This window comes from Periplaneta americana, chromosome 16 (genome assembly GCF_040183065.1).
Source record: "Periplaneta americana isolate PAMFEO1 chromosome 16, P.americana_PAMFEO1_priV1, whole genome shotgun sequence".
Taxonomy (NCBI): domain Eukaryota; kingdom Metazoa; phylum Arthropoda; class Insecta; order Blattodea; family Blattidae; genus Periplaneta; species Periplaneta americana.
Genome location: NC_091132.1, coordinates 126,981,656 through 126,999,155, shown reverse-complemented (window position 1 = coordinate 126,999,155; position 17,500 = coordinate 126,981,656). Strand labels below are relative to the sequence as shown.

At 34.7% G+C, this 17,500-nt stretch overlaps 1 long non-coding RNA gene across 1 annotated transcript in view; it reads right to left on the bottom strand.

Annotated features, from left to right (window-relative positions):
* LOC138690972 (uncharacterized) overlaps nt 1-17,500 on the bottom strand; it is a 443,659-nt gene that overhangs the window by 298,119 nt on the left and 128,040 nt on the right. The window contains exon 2 of the long non-coding RNA XR_011329724.1: nt 14,389-14,430. This is a non-coding gene — a long non-coding RNA (uncharacterized lncRNA). The remainder of the gene's footprint in view (nt 1-14,388; nt 14,431-17,500) is intronic.

The following is a 17,500-nucleotide window of genomic DNA, read 5'->3' as shown; positions in this document are numbered from 1 at the left end:
AAAAGATTTGAGTGATGCATAGAGGATACCAGAACGACAGCCCTATTATTTCTTAGAAAGTGAGACACGGTGGTCATATTATCCGCGAACCCGAAGATCATCAGTCATATTTTGCTCATCATTCTCGTCATCATCATTCAGCTCTAACTCAGATTCTGACTCATGCTCGCTTTCTATCGCGACATCTTCGGTGCAATCGAGATCAGAAGTACTTCCTTCATCGTCCCCATACCATCGTGATATAGTATTGTTGAAATTAGGAGCATTCACATTAATTGCGTTCGAAGGACCAGGTTTGTTATTCATGATCTTAGGATTTTCACATTCACATTATACGAAGGAGCAGGCTTGCTAGTCATAGTGACTACCCAGGCATGGTCTGCCAGACCGCCCGAAATAATATAAATGTGATAAAATACTGCCAGAGGCAGTTACAAACAAATCCCTATGACAGAGATCTTCGTCAACAACAATAAACAATTACACAGAATCACAGCTGCGCAATTAAATTTGAAATGGAGATATAAGCAGTGTGACCAACCGCAAAGATCTGAGTGACCATGCCTGGGTGGTTGAAGGTTAAGGAGCCGGCAGTAGATTCGGAAGAAATGAAGAATAGGAGAGTCCTGAAGGAGAAAATTAGGGGATTAGTGTCGAGGAGCATTGGAAATGATATCAACTTGGACAAAATTTATGAAAATAGCAAGGGAAGCACGACACGGAGTTCATCAGACAGACATGGAATGCGGAAAGAAGCAACTTCAAGCGAGCGAGTAAAGCCTATGACGTCATCTGAGGAGAAAATATCAACACGTAGCAGAACTCTACAAACGCGTCAAAATTCCTGCAATCAGCATTTCGAGGCGATTCCAAGGCGAGTACGTAAGTTGCGGAGTCAGGGGAAAACAACGACAAGGCAAGTGAAGAAAAATGGAACGGATCCAGGAAGCAGTGATGAAGGAATAAAGATGAATAATAAAAAGAAACATTATGATTTAAGAAGTTGGTGTAGGGGGGAGGGAAGTAGTGGGGGAAAATACAAGAGAATAGTAGGGGGGTCAAGATATCAATAGGAAGTGCAGTGAAGTGAAGGAAGGATATAAGTGTGGGGGTCAGTAATGGAGAAGTGGGGATATATAGATAGGTAGGCTGGTGAACGAGAGGTGACAAGATACATTTAAAGAGAACATAAGTGAAAGAGGTAAGTAAGTTATGACTGGGATGGCACTGTATACAAAATATGTGAAGTGCCATCTCACCGGAAGTAAGTGCTTAACGACAAATATCATATTATATCATATAAAGATTAATATCATTAAAAATAAGCAAATTTAGGTATTAATAACTAAATTACATTAATATCATTATTAAAACACTGCGTTATTATATTACACTTCGTACAATACTAACATTTGGTTTGGTTTACCAAGAGTTTTTATAACTCTCCTTCAGTAGAAAGAAATTACTATGTTTCAAGGAAAACCATCTACTGAACATAAATTCAATGTCATATACAAGTGAATGCTCATCAAGAGTTAAATGTAACTAATACATGAGTAACATTATGAGGAGTTTCAAATTGCATGTTAGTTTGCAAGGAGGCTGTAATAAAAAATTTTGATATTCGAATAGCGGTCTTCAACCTTGTCTTGTACTTTTGTTTTGTTCACCTTCCGACATGTGATCTTTTCTGAATCCTTGTACCTTCAGACACGTCTCTTAGTGCATTTAGCCTGTCGCGAAGAAATTAAACTCCGAATTTTTTGGACATCTTTGACATGATTATTACTAGACAGTGGATGCGGGATGACTTATCGTTGAATGTAGGTGCACATTTACTATATGTTACATTTTTTTTTCATTCAGACCATTGGCTGAACAGGTTTTAAACGTAAACAGACGACGTCAACATGCCACTGTATCTCCGTACAATCAGAAGGAAAAGAAAAATGAAGTACTGTAGCACATACCTCGTCATCATTGATGGAATTACCAACGTTGCAGTAAACGACGATATATTCTCGTAAGTTGTCGAAGCTGAATCGTCTTCGCCTATCGCTTAAACAGTTTTTGTATCGAGAGAATTTCTAAAGAAATCTTCTAAAATGGTGATCACTCAATTTCTTTAGAGGAATATTTGCACTGAGCATCATGTTGCACATGTCTTTGGGAAACGTTTCGTTTAGACCCGCACTATTAAATGATGATGATGATGATGATGATGATGATGATGATGATGATGATGATGATGATGATGTAAATGGTTCCTCAGATTTCATTTCAACGAATTTCCTGTGCGATGTACTGTTGCAATGTTTCTCTATAGCCTGAGTTGTTCTGGTTTTTACTTCAATTTTGTATACATTACAGACGATATTGTCTTCGTTAATACATAAAATGTCACTCCCATACTTCTTAATTATTGCACTTCGTTTCTCTGAACGTTTTGCCTTCGACATTATGAATGGATCAGCACAACATTATTCAACGCGTACTAAATACTTGAGCAGGATAACACAACTGCACACATTGCGTTGCAATGTTACTATGAATGGACCGGGGTTCCTTCGTTCTGTACGCTGCTGTACTCGCCAGGTACACAAAAGACGGACGACGCAGCACGTGCCATATACTCTGATACGAAACAACTTCACTTTTCTTTAAGTCATCCCGCATACACTGTCTGATTATTACCTACTAACCTCAAAACTTGGTCTTGTAAATCCCGTAATTCAACTCCCAGATAAATGGTACTTTTACCCTCTGATAAAGTTGTTCTTAAGCTACAGAACGTGGTACAGCTCGTTTCGGTATCTCAAGTACCAATGACGCAATCGGCCCTGACTCATACCGTAGCGTCGCGCCAAGGTCGCTAAGACGGCCATTTTCGCCGTATCCCCCTCGCTCCTCCAGCATCTGGTAAACTAGGTTTACATATTGTTAAAAGAAGACATCGATCCTCTATTGAACTGTAAACAAACCATTAACGTGGCTCTTATAGTTTCTACACAGAAAGCGATCAAATTTTGCACTTTTTTTGGACATCCAAAACTCAGTACGAACCCATGACCAGAACCGGCTATTAAAACATCATTCCCTTGGGGAAATGGAATTATATCACATTTCATTTGTTTTCGTAGTTGTTTCAGAATATGTGTGTATATATTATCATACATTTGTTGTGAATGTAGAGTTCAATTAAAAAAAAAAAAAAAACATTCCGGTTATTTTTGGGTCCCCCCTCGTATCGCGAATGTGGATGTAACACTGTAAGAAACATGCCCTCGAAAATACCTTTATGCTCGACCATGCCGAAATGTAGTAATTATACACCTGGTAGCAGTCCTTTTAATGCATGTCATTGTTAGTAGTGAACATTGTAATTGGGCTTTGCCTGTTATGTTCAACAACAAATGAATGAATAAATAAAATAAATAAATAAACAAACAAATAAATAAATAAATAAAGTACACCTATTCATTAATGTTCAGGTTTTCGATTATTCTCGGATATCCAATCGAAAGACAACGCGGGAAACGTCACGGAGGCTGGAAATCCAATACTGTCACAGAAGGTTATGTTCTGTTACTATAATAATTACCGTTAATTGTAAATAACATTCAAATAAATTCAATTTGTCATCTCGTTTTTCAATTCTGAATCAATTTCCAGGTTATATCAAAATTAGTTCATGTTATTCTCTACATTATATCAAGGTCAATGACATTATTGTTCTTCGGAAAAAATCAATACTTTCGCGTCTGCGCACATCTCACAATTCACTGTGAGCTACGAACAAGGTCACTTCCGATCTTCTGTCAGATACAAATAAAATTAATACTTCTGAATAATTTCAAGTTAGAAATATGGTCGAGCATAAAAAGTCGTATGAAACTAGCCTATAATGGTAATTAAGACGCTCGTATGAAAATTATGAAACTCGCTTTCGCTCGTTTCATAAACAAACATACTCGCGTCTTAATTACTACCATTATAGGCTTGTTGCATAATGTACTATTATTAAATAATCATATTTCGATATACTGTACCAAGGTCAAGCCATAACAGGGGAAGGAGGTAAATGTGGATTCTATGGTCCCCCCCCCCCAGGAAACGGCTCTCTCTCCGCCTATTGGATTGGCTCTTTCGATGAAGGATTTTGTACAGAATTGGAGTTGTACTGTTCATTTAAAAAGGATAATAGCTTAAGACATTACCTCAAGTCTTGTCTCATTTATAATCCTCACTGCTATTCTGTGTCATTGGTCTTCAATACCGACAGGTCCACACCTGTGGAGTAACGGTTAGCGCGTCTAGCCAAGAAACCAGGTGGCCCGGGTTCGATTCACGGCCGGGGCAAGTTACCTGGTTGAGGTTTTTTCCGGGGTTTTCCCTCAATCCAATATGAGCAAATGCTGGGTAACTTTCGGTGCTGGACCCCGGACTCACTTCACCGGCATTATCACCTTCATCTCATTCAGACGCTAAATAACCTAAGACGTTGATAAAGCGTCGTAAAATAACCTACTGAAAAAAAAATACCGACAGTTGGCAACTATTCTCAGGACATAGAGCTGATTCAAAATTGTTTCGGGATGTTTACAGTTGTTCCAAATTTCACGTCCAATAAGCTGTTTACTGATGGTAAAGCTATTACACAGAAAACACTTGTTGTACCGTGTATGAAGTTTTACATGGATTTATAGTCTTTATCTTAAGATCATTTAAGTGTATAAAATTAGTCTGCTACCGCCTACGTCTGTTCAACGTATGTTTCTAATATAGGGTCCATGCAAAGCTTTAATACTGTCATGTTATAATTAGATGAGGATACTCAGTTGTTTACACAATTAACGCTCCAATGAGTAACCTTGTAGCGGGCTCCCTGATCCTTATTAACAGCAACGTGATGAACCAAGATACTTACACATTTCCTGTAAGCTGTGTTTACAAACCGGCTTCTACATGCATGTCTCCCTTTTCGCTTTGCCTTTGAAGTATTCATTAGTTTACATTCAATCACAGCATCAACTTTCTTTGCAATTTGCCGGCTACTTTGTGTTATAATTATAGTCAACTATGCTGCTGTAGCTAATAGCATGATTAAATGTGATAACCTTATTATGTAATAAATTCCTGTTTTGTCACATGCGAAGTAATATTGTTCACGATGTAAATAAACGGATAGTAAAATATCAGTAAATGACACAAAATGATAATTTGGAATGGAATAATTAAATACTACTATTACCATTAGGCCTAGCACAATTATTATTACTAATTTTGCTATTAATATTATTATTACCATTATTGTTGTTATTATTACTATTGTTGCTATTATTGCTGTTATTATTGTTGCCATTATTATTATTATTACTATTGTTGTTATTATAATTGTTATTACTATTGTTGCTATTATTTTTACTATTGTTACTATTATTACTATTGTTATTATTATTACTATTGTTGCTATTATTATTACTATTGTATTATTACTATTGTTGCTATTATTACTATGTTATTATTATTGTTACCATTATTATTATTACTATTGTTATTATTATAATTGTTATTACTATTGTTGTTATTATTATAATTGTTATTACTATTGTTACTATTATTACTATTGTTACTATTGTTGCCATTATTACTATTGTCATTATTATTGTTGCCATTATTATCACTACTATTATTATTATAATTGTTATGACTATTTTTGCTATTATTACTATTGTTACTATTATTACTATCGTTATTATTATAATTACTATTGTTGCCATTATTACTATTGTTATTATTATTGTTGTCATTATTATTATTACTATTGTTGTTATTATTATAATTGTTATTACTATTGTTCCTATTATTACGATTGTAACTATTATTACTATTGTTGTTATGATAATTGTTATTACTATTGTTGCTATCATTATTACTATTGTTACTATTATTACTATTGTTATTATTATTACTAATGTTGCCATTATTACTATTGTTATTATTATTATTATTATTATTATTATTATTATTATTATTATTATTATTATTATTATTATTAATTATAGCTTTTAAGGAACCCGCAGGTTCATTGCCACCCTCACATAAGTACTCCATCGGTACCTATCCTGAGCAAGATTAATCCAGACCCTACCATCATATACCATCTCCCTCAAATCCAATTTAATATTATCCTCCCATCAACGTCTCGGCCTCCCCAAAGGTCTTTTTTCCTCCGGCCTCCCAACTAACACTCTATATGCATTTCTGGATTCGCCCATACATGCTACATGCCCTGCCCATCTCAGACGTCTGGATTTAATGTTCCTAATTATGTCAGGTGAAGAATACAATGCATGCAGTTCTGTGTTGTGTAACTTTCTCCATTCTCCTGTAAGTCCATTCCTCTTAGCCCCAAATATATTCCTAAGCACCTTATTCTCAAACACCCTTAACCTATGTTCCTCTCTCAAAGTGAGAGTCCAAGTTTCACAACCATAAAGAACAACCGGTAATATAACTGTTTTATAAATTCTGACTTTCAGATTTTTTGACAGCTGACTAGATGATAAAAGCTTCTCAACCTAATAATAAGGGGCATTTCCCATATTTATTCTGTCTTTAATTTCCTCCCGAGTATCATTTATATTTGTTACTGTTGCTCCCATGTATTTGAATTTTTCCACCTCTTCAAAAGATAAATTTCCAATTTTTATATTTCCATTTCGTACAATATTCTCGTGACGAGACATAATCATATACTTTGTCTTTTCGGGATTTACTTCCAAACCTATCTCTCTACTTGTTTCAAGTAAAATTCCCGTGTTTTCCCTAATCGTTTGTGGATTTTCTCCTAACATATTCACGTTATCCGCATAGACAAGTAGCTGATGTAATCCGTTCAATTCCAAACCCTCTCTGTTATCCTGGACTTTCCTAATGGCATATTCTAGAGCAGGGCTGAGCATCGGGAGCGGATCCAGACTCTAAACGGGGACGCTTAATATTCATCCGTCACGAAATCAGCGCTGCGCGGTGTTCGGCGGGGAAGAAAGGGAATGAAGAGAAATCATATGGCTCCCCATGAGAGAGTAGAATCCGTTCTTGCTGCCCGGCCCTGTTCTAGAGCAAAGTTAAGAAGTAAAGGCGATAGTGCATCTCCTTGCTTTAGTCCGCAGTGAATTGGAAAATAATCAGAAACTGGCCTATACGGACTCTGCTATAAGTTTCACTGAGACACATTTTAATTAATCGAACTAGTTTCTTGGGAATATCAAATTCAATAAGACTATTATATAAAACTTCTCTCTTAACCGAGTCATATGTCTTTTTGAAATCTATGAATAACTGATGAAGTGTACCATTATTATTATTATTATTATTATTATTATTATTATTATTATTATTATTATTATTATTATCATTATTATTATTACTGGTAGAAGAGATAGTGATGCGAAAACATAGTCTCTCCTATTAGTCATTCTCAGCTTCCCATGGTCACGCTGATAGGCTCTGACAATTGAGCATCTGCGGTATAACTAACATCCAGAAGAGAAGAAATGCTGGTTTCCAACCCTGTCTAGAGGTTGAAAGATAGCAACCCTACCACTATACTTGCTCCCTGTATTGGCCAGCACCCCATTGGGAGGACCTTTACTTGCTTTCAAGTTTCACAATCGAGATCGCCGGACTTCACCACAAAAGAAACGATGGTATCCTGAAAGAACTTACTACCGAGCCAATATTACAATTTATAAACATCAAAGGAAAAATTGGAAAAATTATATCAGAAGATCGGTTGGTCGCCAGGCTAAAATATAAACTGATGTGAGCCGTAACTCAGGAACAGTGTTGCCAACAGTTGTTCATATAATCCCGCAGACGGCTTTCGAAAACCCGCGATTTTATAACAAATATCTCTAGATTTTAATATATTATTATTATTATTATTATTATTATTATTATTATTATTATTATTCAATAACAATGTACTTATTATTATTCAATAATAATAATAATAATAATAATAATAATAATAATAATAATAATAATAATAATACTCAAGCTAGAGCATCCACCTACCAAAGTAACGAATATTGCACACTTTTATCATTCCCAATGTGGCACTATAAAGCAATTTTGAACACTTTTATCACAGCCACAACATATTTCAATTCTTATTTAACGGTGTATGTTACCGTTAAAACCCGAAGTCCGACAAAACTAGTTTCAACTAGTAAAAATTAGTTTAGTTGTAGATTGAAAGCGAATTTTCTTAAGATCTAGAATCAATGACAGGTTAGGTTTGGTTTGTTTTGTTTAGGTTTTTTTTAGGCTTTTACCAAACAAAAACCTGAACAAACTAAACTCGCTTTCTATCTAACTATTATTTGCTTAAACTAGTTTTACTAGTTAAAACTGGTTTTGACGGATTTCGAGTTTTAACGGTAACATATATATGGCATTATCACTCCATTAACACATCCATTGTTTCACAAAACACAGACTGAACGAATAAAATGTAATTATGAAAGCCACTAATAATGCTAATATGAATTTCATTTCAGTAACTTTAAAGATTAAAATCCGCTAGTATTCCCGCTAAGCGGGATAATATAATTTTTTCCGCGAGACGGTTATCCAAAAAGGCTAGATTTAGAGGGAAAACCGCTGAATTGGCAACACTGCTCAGGAACCAAGCTGGGGTCATGTTATTATAATCTGTTTCTGTTCTATAAATATTAAGAATCTATTTCTACAGATTCGTCCCGTATTTTTGTTACAACCTATATTTCTATAACGACCAATACACGAGCAGTCAGTTAAATAAACTGAAAAATGGGAAGCGCAATAGTGTACATTTCCCTTGAGCAAAGAACTGCACTTGCATTCAATATCAAAAACTTGAACAGAGTGTGACACTTGCAAGAAAGTCTTGTGGTTGTGTGCTTGTATATAGGCCCAATATGTGAGCATTTACAAAGGAGCAGAGTGTTGGCGACGACGACATGTTCCAAGAATTGTCTAGTTGGAACTGCTATAACACGTATTCCAGAAACTATGTCGGTGTGTCACATGGAAAACAACGTAGAGAAACCGCTATACTAGCAACATGTTCTAGAAATTTGTTTTCTGAGTAGGGCAGTGGATGTTTTTTATGTTATCACGTAAACAAACTTTCTTATGAGTGGAAAAATAGAAAGCAATTCGTATGTTCAAATATTTATGTGTTTCTTTCCCATTATTAATGTTTTTACAAAATATAAATCCAATAACATTCTTCATATTAATATTTTCTGCTCTATTATTTCGAATATAATAAAATCGAAAATAATAATAATAATAATAATAATAATAATAATAATAATAATAATAATAATAATAATAATACTTGCTTACTTACTGGCTTTTAAGGAACCCGGAGGTTCATTGCCGCCCTCACATAAGCCCGCCATTGGTCCCTATCCTGAGCAAGATTAATCCATTCTCTATCATCATATCCAACCTTCCTCAAATCCATTTTAATATTATTTTCCCATCTACGTCTCTGCCTCCCTAAAGGTCTTTTTCCCTCCGGCCTCCCAACTAACACACTATATGCATTTCTGGATTCGCCCATACGTGCTACATGCCCTGCCCATTTCAAACGTCTGGATTTAATGTTCCTAATTATGTCAGGTGAAGTACACAATGAGTGCAGTTCTGTGTTGTGTAACCTTCTCCATTGTCCTGTCACTTCATCCCTCTTAGCCCCAAATATTTTCCTAAGCACCTTATTCCCAAACACCCTTAACCTATGCTCCTCTCTCAAAGTGAGAGTCCAAGTTTCACAACCATAAAGAACAACCGGTAATATAACTGTTTTATAAATCCTAACTTTCAGCAGACAGCAGACTGGATGATAAAAGCTTCTGAACCGAATAATAAAAGGTATTTCCCATATTTATTCTGTCTTTAATTTCCTCCCGAGTATCATTTATATTTATTTTGCTACTGTTGCTCCAAGAAATTTGAACTTCTCCACCTCTTCAAAAGATAAATTTGCAATATTTATATTTCCATTTCGTACGATATTCTCGTCACGAGACATAATCATATATTTTGTCTTTTTGGGATTTACTTGCAAACCTATTTCTTTACTTACTTCCAGTAAAATTCCCGTGTTTTCCCTAATTGTTTGTGGATTTTCTCCTCACATATTCACGTCATTCACATAGACAAGCAGCTGATGTAACCTGTTCAATTCCAAACCCTCTCTGTTATCCTGGACTTTCCTAATGGCATACTCTAGAGCAAAGTTAAAAAGTAAAGGTGATAGTGCATCTCCTTGCTTTAGCCCACAGTGAATTGGAAACGCATCTGACAGAAACTGACCTATACGGACTCTGCTGTACGCTGCACTGAGACACATTTTAATTAATCGAACTAGTTTCTTGGGAATACCAAATTCAATAATAATAACAATAATAATAATGATAATAATAATAATAATAATAATAATAATAATACATGGCGCAACAACCATAATGGAGTCAAGGTCTACCAGTCAAAGCCATAGGCCTACGCTTCCTCTTTCACAATAGCCTTGCCAAGAAACTGGAATTCGTTACCTGCTAGCATCAGGGACTGTCGAAATAAAATTGAATTCAAATGCAAACTTACTAGGCACTTGGTAAGTCATTGAGACTCGTTCAGACATGATTTCTTGTAAATAGTTCTCTTAATCTATCATAATCTACTCATCATCTTTTAGCATATCTATTCCACGCCTCTGGAACTCTCTCCCTGACCAAGTCAGAGACTGTCGGACAATATCAAAATTCAAATTTAAATTTAAAAAATCACATTCTATTTCATGGAATTGCTTTTTGAACACATGTCAGGTTGCGCAACTTCGGCTTAACCCACGACATATAGTAAATATTGTAACTATGCTGTTGTGAAATTGACAATTAACATATAATGTATTTATTATCATCATCATTATTATTATTATTATTATTATTATTATTATTATTATTATTATTATTATTATTATTATTATTATTATTAGTTTTCACTATCATCATTGCTATCTCTACTTTTCTTTCTTTTTTTTTTCTTGTATTAGCTCGATTAGAGCTGTATAGTGTTCTTTTGACCCTGTTGACCTTCTATAGGGCTTTAATTTAATTTGTATTATTTTCACCAGCTTCTGTATTTCTTTTTTGTATTTATATGTGCTATCTGGTGGGATAGAAGAGAAGGCCTTATGGCCTTAATCCTGTCAGATTAAATAAATATGTTAAATAAAAATATTTCAATATCCTGTAATTTCATCACTATAGAATTTTGATATTCTAAGTTTAATTTGTAATTCAGTAAACACAAAAATATTCTTTGTCCTTAACTTCTATGATAAAATGTCTAGCTTTCATTAATCAGGTAATCTTGTCGTACTTTAATTATTATTGTAATTGTAATTGTAAATTTAATATTAATCGTAATTTTATTCTTCATATTATAGTTGTTATCCCCTAGTAGAGGGGCAGAGAAGGCCTGACGGCCTTATCTCTACCAGGTAAAATAAATAAATACTACTAATACTACGCTTATTTTCTTTGAAAGATGATCAGTCATTCTAAGAATATAGGTTAACATGTGATCAACACATTGATCCATCAGCTTCTCCCCACTTTTCTCACGATGCTGGGTGGACACCGATCCCATATATTAGACTTTTTCATCAGAAAATTTCTTCACCCATGAAGATCTGACCCAGCACACATTCCGTATTGCAAGTTAAAAACAAAACACCTTAGATCATGCGGCAATGGTGTGAAAAATGCACAAAAACGCACCCACACAACAGGCAGAGAAGTTCGAGATGACGCCGAGATCTAGTAGGCTCTGAGGATGGTGTGACGAAGCATCGAAACAGCTGTAAGTCGCACAGACTTACATAACTAATACGAGCAAGCCCGCTAGTTAATCAGCTACCTATATTCAAGTGTTAAAAGTAGTGTACGTAAGATTCAAAATGAAATGTATTTAGTTTATCGCCTACGAATTAATTCTGGACTGGTTCACATAAATTTGGTCCTATTTTACAAAGTATTTCTGTTACAAAAGCTCTTCAGGTTATGTCGTATACGTAAAATTTTACAAATTTCAGCTACTTTAGAAATCTTAAAAATCTTTGTACAAACCGAATGTTGTATCTCCTGATTTGGAAATCTTTGAAATCTTACATCTCTTACAGAAGCATCTCTGTACGTAATTGGAAATTTGAACGAGAAAAGAGCAGTATTTTTTGGAGTCTTTTCGTATAATATAACAGGTCGTGTATCTTTGTGTAACTCCCTTGTAATGCAAGACATGGAGTTTCTACTCCTTCAGGAAAGAATTAAGACTGTATTTTTGTACATGTTATTTTACTAACAATAAACAATAAACAACAATTTAATTTTCCTCATCTATTTACGAGATATTTGCCGGTAATGATTTTTATGAGTCACTCTCGTATCATGACATAAATTACATAAAATGCTACATTTATACATATTATACAGCAGAATTTCTAACAGGCATATTTTGTAGTTATCATCATCATCAACCACAGGGATTAGGCCTATTGGCCTTATCCGTCTTCAAAGTTTATGTCGTCTGACCAACATTTCTGCGTCCTCTTGGTTCATAGTCCAGTATTACTTTAGGTAACCGGTTGTCATTAATTCTTCTTATAATATGTTGGTACCAATTATGTTGTTGTCGTATATTTTTGTTCTTTTGATGATCTAAAAGAGTGAGACCAGCAACACGTCGAAGGAATTTCATTTCGCTGGTTTCAATTTTCTTTTTAGTTACTCGGTTTATAGACCAATTTTCTGAACCATAGGTTAATAGTAGGACAGCTAACGTTGTATAAAATTTTTGTTGTGTTGAACGTTGTGTTTTATTTTTTAACGTTCTTCGTATTGTTCCACACATCTGTTGAAATTTACTCATTTTATGTTTGACGTCTTGTTCTTTTAAGTATGATATATTGCAGCCTAAATAGTTAAATGAGGATACCTGTTCTATGATTTCGTGATTTAAAACTATTTTACATCTTCTGTGATCAACTCCTTCAAAGGCCATTGTTTTTGTTTTATGATTAGAAATTTTAAGATTATATTTTTCCATTATTAATTGTAGTTGATAAACTGCCACCTGTAAGTCATCCTCCGATTCTGCCAATAAGATCTATTCGTCAGCAAAAGGCATGGACTTTAATAATGTCGTGCCTACATTTTTGCCGGTTGTTATTTTATTCTGTCATTCTTCTTGGCTTTATCTATGTATATATTGAATGATGATGGAGATAATGGGCAGCCCTGTTTAACACCCTGATTTACAATTATTGTATCACTTGTCTTGCTTCCTATTCGTACTGATATTCTTGTCTCGTATAAGCTTTTAAGGGGACACGCTACTTAGATTTCTAATCTCCACAATTTTGATTGTAAGTTTTTGAAATTTTAAAATCGAATAGATGTTTATGAGTTACATATGCACAATTATTTTCAAAATTTTATGTTGAAAAATGTACTCGGAAAAAAATAAAATATAAAAAAGTGTTTATAATTTTAGTAAACAAATATCTGGGTCTCATACAAAGATAATTTGTTTCTTAAACTTTTAAAATGATGCTAAGACTACCTACAATGAAATGGTGCATGGGTTTGTTCCTAGTCAATACAGTTCATCAGTAAAAAAAAATTAATAATAACTTTTAACACTGACCAAAATTGACGAAAACTCAGCAGCGTGTCCCCTTAACCGTTTTCACTAGGTGTGTTGGATATCCTTCTTTGGACAATATATTCCATAAATTATTTCTTAAAACCTTGTCAAAGGCTTTTTCGTAATCCACGAACATTATGTATGTAGGGAGATTAAATTCTCTTCTATTCTGGATTATTTGTTGCATCACAAACACGCAATCGGCACAGGACCGTCCTTTCCTAAATCCACATTGTATTTCGTCTAATTTTGTTTCACTAATGTTGTTAAAACGGCGAGTAATTATTTTAGCGTAGAGTTTGTAAGTGGAGTTCAATAGACTAATGCCTCGATAATTATTGGGAATTTCGCGGTCACCTTTTTTATATATTGGGATTACTATTGCTTTTGTCCATTCTTCTGAAATTTTAAATGTTATCCAACAGATGTTTAATATATTCAGTAAGCGTTGTTTTATTTTGTAGTACCAGACAAAATACTTAACAGTTTTAAACACAATCCAGTATTTCAAATTATTTTTAGCAAGCACAATAAATTTACTTGATAAACAAAAAAAACATTACCAACTTTGTGTATAATTCAACGTAATAAAATATTCTGAATGAATTTGATTGACATTCTTACTTGGTCTTCAACGAAGATGTGATGTCGAAGAAGGAGCAAATCCTGAAAAGACAGAGAAAATAAGATTTAGTCACTACAGTAAACATGAGTGTTTCAAATTTGTATTTCGATACTTCCACAAATATACATTTTTTTGAACATCTAAAACGCCAGAATTTGTATTTATTCCCCTCGGTCAGATTTGAACTTTCGACTTTCGGTTCCATTAACAAATAACACCAGAAAGGACAACACGGAGCTGAATTAGTTATAGAAATTAACATGAAATGTACAACCTCAGTCATTCGTGAATGCACCTCGTAATATTGCTACAGTATACAGAATGTTTCATAATTCATATTACAAACATTTAGGGGTTGTAGAGGGAACTAAGTAGACAAAGTTTTGATTAGGAATCCATGTCTGGAAATGTATAGTTTCGATGCTGAATAAGTTTGAAGATCGAATCGATTTCACATCTCCCACTTCACTAGAGACAATGAGCTCTTGCCAGTGTGCACTACAGGAAAGGTTCCACGTACTGCCTAACGAATCCCGGGTAAAGTTATGTGAAGTTTTGCCACTGACACTACGTCAGAAAATGTGGTTCCAACATAATGGCCCACCCGTGCACTTTTCACTTGCCATCCGCGAACATCTCCACCAAAAATTCCGGGAAAGGTGGATAGGTCGAGGTGGTCCAACTCCTTGGCCATCACGGTCGCCAGATGTAACTCCTCAACTTTTTCTTTGGGGTCACATGAAGAATCTTGTTTATGACACACCTGTAGAGTAGGAGGAAGATCTTCATTGTCTCTAGTGAATTGGGAGATGTGAAATTGATTCGATCTTCAAACTTATTTTGCATCGAAACGATACATTTCCGGACATGGGTTCTTAATCAAAACTTTATCTACTTATTCCCCTCTACAACCCCTATAAGTTTGTAATAGGAATTATGAAACACCCTGTATAGTAACTAGGGGATGGATGTTGATGAAAAGTCGTCTTATTTTTCACATTTAGGACAATGCCTATTAATTAATTTAATTTATTGGTCTGACCCAATATTTTGGGTTTGCCCTGCGACACAGAATAGCTCACAAAAAAAATGAAAAATGAAAAATTATATAAACAGTTTTCAGACAAAATTGATTAAGACATAAGAAAAAAAATTGAACCAAATATAATTTAAATTGAATGTACACAATAAAGATCCTATCTATGTTAATATCAACGTAAAAAAATAATGTCTTATATTTTTTTCAGCATTTTTTGGTCATTTTTAATACTTCGAAGAACTTTTAGGTCATTTGGAACGCATTTTACTTTCTTCTTTAACGATAGATCTGTTAAATCATTTTCTAAGCAAATAGGTCAGTAGTAATTATCTACAGAATAAGTGAATAACAGTGAAGCTTCAGTTTTATACTTTGGAACAGACTCAAAAGTCCATCCCTCATTCCAGTGAAGGCTTCACTTCAAACAACGGAATGCTTGACAACAGCTTAGTTTAAGTGAGGGCTTTGACCGATCACCCCTGATTGAAACACATTCTAACTCTCATTAAAATCTACAGCTTTTCCTTAAAACCTTTATTTTGTTGCATGTTCTTTTATTTTATCTTAACTAAATTCCAGGAAGTTGCCTCCTCTTTCCGAGATTGTCATTGAAACAAGGTGAATAATTTTTAAGTAGTTGTAGTGCGAGCAAGGTGAATAATATTTAAATGTAATTTTCTTTTAATTTTATGTCATTTTTCCGTTAGTTCAACCACTTCCCTGATTAACCCGAGTTAACTCGGGTTGCTAACTTCCGTCAAAATTTATTAACCCGAGTTAACTCGTGTGTGTCCCATTTTCGCTGCTAAGGATTATTATCCCGAATATATAAGTTTCCATCCTTTCATTAACCTTTTCCTGATTAGATTGCTACAGAAGTTAGTGATATTGCTACATCTGGTGGTGGGATTCCTACGTTAGGTACATGATATCTGAAGGCAGGAGACACCCTTTGACTATCGAATGGTGGTAATTCGTAAGATTTTGCGAAAAATACACCCCGAATGTCCTATCGTTCAAGGCAGGATGGCCAGGAAAATCGCCCAACCCACTTCGGCTTACAGGTAGACATTTTCCAGAAGTTATTCCACGAACTCTGAAGAAGAACAACCCAATCAGATAGGATTTCATGTGTAGTATTGCGAGAGACTCAAAATACAAACAAATTCGACACAAGAGCAGATACTACTGTCCGGAATGCAATGTGCCACTGTGCGTAATACCCTGCTTTCGAGTCTATCACACGACAAACAACATTTAACACCTTGATAACAGCACTCGTATTGTACCTCATAAAAGGCTTCGAGACTTCGGACCCAATAGAGCAGTTCAGTGGGAAATACGCATAATGGCGTACTGAGTATAGTGGTAAAGCGTACAGTGGGTGGGGGTACTGTAGAATGGATGCCAACAAATACACAAAGGAAAACGCTCTGGATTTGAAGGTTCTGACGAATAATTTCGTTTTCATACAAACTGTGTTTGAAACTATTACACGGTTAGAGAAGTCAGAGCAAGAGATGCCGGAAACCCTCAAATTAATTTAGAAAATGATGCAGAGAATTAATGAGACATCAAGTACACCGGTTACTGAACGTGTAAAACAGAAGTGGAAATCAATGTTATGTAAAAATAATGGATATGGATCATTGTGTAATATAAACAACAAATTAGTGGACATAGAGTCACCCGAGAATAAAGGACTGTCTCTTAGAGACTGTAATGATGTTAGGTTTTTTCACGTTTGAGACACTGAGAATGTATCTTGTAGTAGGTACATTGCAATTCGGTACTGTAACTGCACTTCTTAAAGACGACCAATAGGATACATGAAAAAATTGAAATTGCTACATGCTTATTTCCACCATTAACACTGTGTATAATTAAACACAAATGCTTATAAAAGAAAGGAGAATAAATGAAGAGTCCACTGCAAGAATGATGGATGTCACTTTTTTGTCGAAAATGAACCAAGACTGTCAATGCATAGCTTAACACATATAGAATGTACATAGAGAGTTACATGTCATTAACACTGATAGTCATTCTCCAGTAATGATAGGAAAATCACA